A 6,927-nucleotide genomic window follows, 5' to 3' on the forward strand; every position below is an offset into this window, starting at 1 on the left:
TTTGTATCCACAGTGAAAATCCCAGTAAATTAAACTACTTCGCTGATTTATAGCGCGTGCAGTATAGCAAACTGTGGATATAAATGGAACAAAAAGAAGCATTCGCGCACCCCTGCATGTCACGGTCCAGTAAACGCGACGTTGCCCAGCCTCTGCGTGCTCTGCGTGCTCCTGAATGCTTGCTGGTAGCTCATAGGTGACCCTTCAGGTGCCATGCCAGTCCTTGTTTCTGTCACTGGCGGGGGGGGGGGGGGGTGGGGGGGGGGAGGAGCGGGAGGCCAGCACAACTGGGGCAAAAAACTCATTCCTAAGGCTACCAAGTTTTCTCCCAAGCGCCTGCACGGCACTTTGTTGCTGCTCGCATTGATCCTGTACTCGACGTGCATCGAACAGACGCATTCGCGAGGGAAGGGAGAGGCCATTTTATCGCGGGCTTCTCCAGTCAATGTTTTGGACACTCGCTGGCTTGATGCCCTGCTGTCTCGGACGTCCCCACTGTTGTGGCAGCTCAGTGCACGCAAGCTTTGGTGGCGCCTCTTAAAACCTTTGGCTTGCAAGAGGGCGAGTAGGTGCACAGCAGCCAGGATGTGACTCCATGCTCCACTGCAACCCGCCGGGCACTCGCACGATGCCTCCCCAATCGCCCCACTGTCCGTCTCAAAGGTGAGGCACACAACTTAGGGCCGGCCACTTTTCTTCTGGGAGCGAAAGCAGCTGCTGAGCACATGGATGAGGCCCAACCTGCAAGAACAGAGAGAGTATCAGTAAATAACACTCAGTGAAGAACAGGACTAGTCCGCTACAGTTGATGGTAGAGGGACAGAGCAGAAAGAAGTGGCCGCAAGGAACAGACTCAAAATGACCACATTTTGTGTCTTCCTTAACACTGTTGCAAGGGCAATAATCTACACCTCAAACAGCAATTATGTCAAAATTGTTTGTCAAGTTCGAGCGTGCAAGTATCTCTGCATGCTTTGTTAATGCATTTTTCAAGAGAAGGAAGTTTAACATTTAAAAACCTCAGCGTGGGTAATGATACCAGTACCCGCATAATCGTCTTCGTCATAACTTAAGCAAGCAATAATATGAGTATCTGGAACTCACTTCCAGAACCTTTCGAGATAAACATTCGGGCTATACCGATGACCCATCGAATTAAAAAAAAATCTTCTAGTTCAGTGAGTTCGAGCTAACGAGGTTTTACTGTATTATCTATTCGTGCACACCAAAAACATGCGCTTTAGAAACAAACACAACCACCCCACCGCCAAAAAAAGGAGAAGAAAGACACACAAACAGATTTTTGCGCAGAACATGCGCAATAAATAATGAAAACACAAAAAAATAAAATTCAAGGCGTATGTGCGCTTTTGTAGTTGACTTCGCCGCAAAGCACGATTGCTTTGCGGCAAACGCGCGGGCGGACGACCGTCACGGAAAACGGCCGCAACCTTTCCGTAAACATCTTCGCCAACAATCATCCCGTAAATTCGATGTACAGCATTTGAAAATACCTAATCCACCCACTAGCGGTATGGTCTGGCGATTGTCGCTTTCCTCTTTCAGAGTTACGACAACAGGGTCGCCGCTGCGCATTTGCCTCGTAAACAACGGTGAACAAAGTGCCATACAAATGCTCATACCGGTTAACTCGCGTCAAGTAAAAAACAAAGAAGGATTTACTTACTGCGAGTCGCACGTGTTTGTCCGCACCGATGAAGGCGAGCAATGCGCCTCGGTGGCTAGGCGGCATGCCCTGCTCCGCTGCCGCTCGGATGGGTCTTTGGCGCGGCACCCCGAGTGGTATGAGTCTTCGGACACAGTCGGCAGCGCAGACAAGTCCTTCGTCCACAATCCGCGGTAGGGAGCCGGAAAACGCCGTCCAGTTTGAGCCATACCGCGTTACCGTCACCTGCTCTTCCACAGTAAACAATACGAGACTTCCCGATCGGCGCCCGTACCAATATGGCCGACGGTCTCGTTTACGTCAATGTTGCTAGATCACCAAGCAATTTCGCATAGGGTCTATTGTCCGCACTCGAACCTGAGCCAAAAAGTTCGATACATTGGGGCCCTTGTAGCCGCGTTAAGAGGTATTGTAAAATGCGGCTATCAATATTTCACCGCATATCCTATGACACTGGTTTTGAATAACGGCCAATGGATGATATTCACATCAGGAGGAAGGTATATAAGTATCGGGGTTTTCGCATCTCGGCGCTTCAGTTGTCCTACCACCAGGGGCTACGCTGAAGTTATAAAAGTGGCGTCAATTTGAATAAACGCTCTCTTCCGCTCTACCCTTAAATGTGAGCACACGTCTCTTTGCTCTCTCTTTTGGGACTGTCGCCGACGCGCTACTAAGCACAATACCAGAGGCCTGCAGAAAAAAATTAGGAGTGGCTTAGCTCTGCTATGCAAAGATATACGTAGCGTGACCTAAGGTTCAGCTGGTTATTCTTAAAGGGGTACTGACACAAAATTTTGAAGGTGAGATAACTTCGGAAATAGATTGGTGGGGACACATATACATCATCTGCAAAATATCAGCGGCGAATACAGCCTAGAACATATTTAAAATCAATTTTAAAGTGTGAGAAACGCAACCGAGCAGCCAGCAGAGGACCACGTGCAATCGACATCCCGTGGGTATTTTGTAAATAAAGAACATCCACACACGTCACGAGTTTGTGTTTGCCGTTTCCGCACTGCCGGCGCTTTTCGCCGGCTCGCCCGGCTCGCTGCTCCAATCGGAGGGCCGGAGGGCGGAGCTTCTGCTCTCGAGAACGAAGGACCCACCGATCGTTAGCGGCGGAGGCACTGTGAATTCGTCAGCTCATCGGGCAGCTTGCCGCGAGTCGCGACCAAAGTTCTACAGCGATTCCAGGCACTCTGTTTTTATTACTTTTGATTTACATTGGACGCGAAAACGCGCCGGAGACACGAAAAGCCCACTGAGCGAGCCGCACGGTCGCTGTGCAGGCGGCGGCCATGGCCGCGAAGTGGCCCAGGCCGGCGCCGGTAGCTCGAGTGATAGCTTGTTACAGCTGCACGAAATTGCACCCAAGTCCCAACCACGGCAGTTTATATGAGAAAGGAGTTAATGATGCGATGGCGGGTTGCGTTAAAAATTGTCATCTGCACCGCTTACGAGAGCGGCAATCGAATATCCGCCGCAGTGCTAAGCCGAACACATCTGTAGGCGGACCTGTAGGCAGACCGCCCGGCTGCTCCCAGCGCGCGTCGTTCTCTAGCTGCGGCAGCATTTGCACTCGCAGCGCCTGCGTCACGTTCACGGTCGCTTTTTAATTAAGCGGCTCACGAGATCAGCACGGGGGGGCATTGGCAGAAACTGCCGGCGACACGGATTCGACAGGGCTACGGCAGCTTTGCTCTGTGATATCCCTCCGAAGGTCACGTGGTCAGCTTTGTTCACACAAAATCCATCGTTTCGCGGCACCCGCTGAAACCGAAACTGCGACTGGCCGCATTGACAATGCCTCTAATTATACAACGGTTGCACGCTGAAGCAAATGAGGTTTCGACAGGTGATAAGTAGGCCACTAGCTACTTATCGCAACAAAAAAAAAAACAAGATGCAAAATTTTTGTGTCAGTGTCCCTTTAAGTTTTCCGGTTGTCTAGGATTAGTTGATTATCATGCTCACTGCTGCTAAAACGATTTCCAATCTAATCCAATCCAATGTAATCTAATACAGTCTAGTCCAGTCCAGTCCAACCCAGTCCAGTCCAGTCAGGTCCAGTCCAGTCAGGTCCAGTCCAGTCCAGTCCAGTCGAGTCCGGTCCAGTCCAGTCCAGTCACTTCTCCTCGCGCGTGCGGGGCACGGCTCTCCAGGAGCCACGCGAAACAGCTATCAATCGGCTCCGGCGCAGCGTCAGACTTGACTACTTCGCAATGGAGGGGCACAGCTGGGCACGCGCCGGCGCCAGTGCGTCTGCCGCGACTATGACATCACTCCTCTGGAATGCGCAGACCGGCGAATGTGCAGACCCACTTCTCTATACACGCGTACTCAAATTGTATCGGATTTCCAATCCAATCCAATCCAATACAATCCAGTGCTCCTCGCGCTTGCGCAGCACGGCCCTTCAGGGTCCACGCGAAAGTGCTCAACCTCGGCCAGTGTAGCTTACGCTACGAAACCTGCCCCCAGCAACAGCTTGGCAGGGTGGCTCAGTGGCTAAGGCGTTGCGCTGCTGAGCACGAGGTCGCGGGTTCGATTCCCGGCCGCGGCGGCCGCTTTTCTGATGGAGGCGAAAAGCAAAAACGCCCGTGTGTGCGAGATTTCGGCGCACGTTAAAGATCCCCAGGTGGTCAAAATTAATCCGGAGCCCTCCACTACGGCGCGCCTCATCGCCTGCGTTGCGTCGGCGCGTTAAACCCAACAATCAAATCAAAATAAAAAAAGCTTGGCAGAGAAGCAGCCACACGCAGCGGCAGAGCGTCAACAATAAGCAAACCTCCAACAACAGACTTATACACTATGATGTCGTTACTGCGTTCACATGACGTGAATAAAAATAAAGAATGAACCAATATCCAGACCCAAAACATCAATACAAATGCCCAACATAAAAATAAGTTAGGTTGTAGATATAAGAAAGTAATGAACGTGCCTATCAGCTCCCTACAATATCGCTAGAAACTAAAATTATCAAAATTTATGCTGGGGATATATATGAAAAAAAAGTACGGCAAGTTGTAAAAATACATTGCTGCGTGCACGGCGACAATAAACGGCTCAGAAAAGTAATCTTGCGTTATTCATCTACTGCCTAATAGTAGGCAACGTGTCTTAAAGCTTCTGCTTTCGAAAGAAACTGAGGTTTAAATGCAAAGAAAATACACAACGAACAATAAATTAATCAACATTGCTACTTCGAAATGTAACACATTTTGATATCTACCCTATGCACGTGGTACATTAGTTAACAGATAAATTACTCCGCCCATAGACACCCGCGATTCCCGCGGGACTAACACTTCAGCTCTTTGAGTGAATAATGGATGTGTGGAGCTATGCTTCTCCAAAAGTCAAAGCAAACTGCGAGAAATTGCAGTGATTAACAACTGAGTTTGCATGACCTCGGAGAAATCATTCCAGTCGGGCTCGGGGCATGAGTTATTGTGAGCCGCTTACACTCTTAGACGTCTCCGTAGGACGTCGTCACCACAGTGCTCTGACTGACCGATCGGGATGGCCTAGTGTGTGAACTGGATGAATGGCATGGCCGAGCATTCAATTTTAATGAAAAAATGGTGTGTGCGCCGGCACATTGCGCAATGCAAAGACGCCATTCACGCCCAGCATCTTGTCCCTGCGCACATGCAATTTCATATTCTTGGCTTGGTCATCAACCCTTAGTGAACTCCTGCTCACTTCAATTTGTAATTCTGGAGCGCTGTGGTGAAGATGGCCTAGGGAGACCTTTTAGATTGATTGATTGATTGATTGATTGATTGATTGATTGATTGATTGATTGATTGATTGATTGATTGATTGATTGATTGATTGATTGATTGATTGATTGATTGATTGATTGATTGATTGATTGATTGATTGATTGATTGTATGGTTTAACGCGCCGACTTAGCGCAGGCGATGAGGCGCGCCGTAGTGGAGGGCTCCGGATTAATTTTCACCACCTGGGTATCTTTAACGTGCGCCGAAATCTCGAACACACGGGCGTTTTTGCTTTTCGCCTCCTTCAGAAAAGCGGCCGCCGCGGCCGGGAATCGAACCCGCGACCTCGTGCTCAACAGCGCAACGCCTTAGCCACTGAGCCACCGCGGCTTTTTTTTTATTGCATTATTTATGTACAAAACAAGCACCATCAAACACAACAGTTCAACGATAAAACTGCTAGTCATCACCTTGCTAGCAGGAAAATATTAAAATTGTTTGAGGTTGGTCAGTGTTTCCATCACAGGCAACCATTCTGGAGGCTCAGGCTGAGCCCTCCACACTTCAATAACCATACGCATTGAATCACCGAAATAATGTCTTGACCATTTAGCGTCAACGTCCCTATGGCGTATGGCCATACGGGATTTCCAAATTGCATGTAGGGCCAGGACCATAACGAGGTTGTAAGGTACTTCGTCACTCTCAATCGGTAAAAACCTAATACCGTGAGCGTCCAGGGGGAAATCCTTTTTGAGGGTCCGCTGAAGCACGTCCCAAAAGAATACTGCATCCCAGCAGTCCAAAAACACGTGTTCTACAGTCTCAGGTTTTCTGCACGGGTAGCAGTCAACCCCACCCCGCAAAAACATTCCCTTTTCCTTTTGCCACGTTTTCACATCAAGGACGCCCACGTGAAGTTTAAAGAAAAACTTCTTAACCCATGGGCCAATTGCCATACGTTTCACACGCTTAAGCACGTCCTGTCCTGGCCCTACACGATACAGCGACCTACACAAAGGAAGGGGAAGTACGCAATCAAGAAGGTCATTATACAATTTTTTACGCGTCACACTAGATAGGTACTCTAGCGTGAAGCGTGCACGCAAAAACTTGGTGGCTTCTACCCCCTCGCGGAAGTAGCCTTTCGTTGCACCAAAGGAAAACAAAGCTGACGTTACAACAAAATCAGGAAGCGCTCTGGCCAACTTCACCTCACACACAGTGCGCAAAAAGTGGTCCTTCACATCACGAAGAAACAAAAAACCATTTACCACTTGACGCAAAAACAGCTGCTTTAATGAAAGACCACCAAGACGCACGCGCCGACTGAGCCACCGCGGCGGGTACCTTTTAGATTGTACAAAAGCTACGTCTAATTAGGCCTTAACCAAACGCGGCGGAAGAGAATTGGATTTGGTTTCCAGGCCTACCTCACTTCGGGCTTGCCCAATAAGGGGTGCTGCGGGCGTTGGGCGTGCAACTTGCGTCCGTACCAGACG

At 49.4% G+C, this 6,927-nt stretch overlaps 1 long non-coding RNA gene across 1 annotated transcript; it reads right to left on the reverse strand.

Annotated features, from left to right (window-relative positions):
* Positions 1-422: 422 nt before the first annotated feature.
* LOC144147283 (uncharacterized) lies at positions 423-1,948 on the reverse strand. The gene is made up of 2 exons (XR_013317878.1): positions 1,688-1,948; positions 423-741 (listed from the first exon to the last, which is right to left on the reverse strand). It is a non-coding gene; the product is annotated as an uncharacterized LOC144147283 (long non-coding RNA).
* Positions 1,949-6,927: the final 4,979 nt, after the last annotated feature.

This window comes from Haemaphysalis longicornis, unplaced genomic scaffold (genome assembly GCF_048455015.1).
Source record: "Haemaphysalis longicornis isolate Haplotype H1 unplaced genomic scaffold, Haemaphysalis longicornis Haplotype H1 scaffold_7, whole genome shotgun sequence".
NCBI classification, from domain to species: Eukaryota; Metazoa; Arthropoda; class Arachnida; order Ixodida; family Ixodidae; genus Haemaphysalis; species Haemaphysalis longicornis.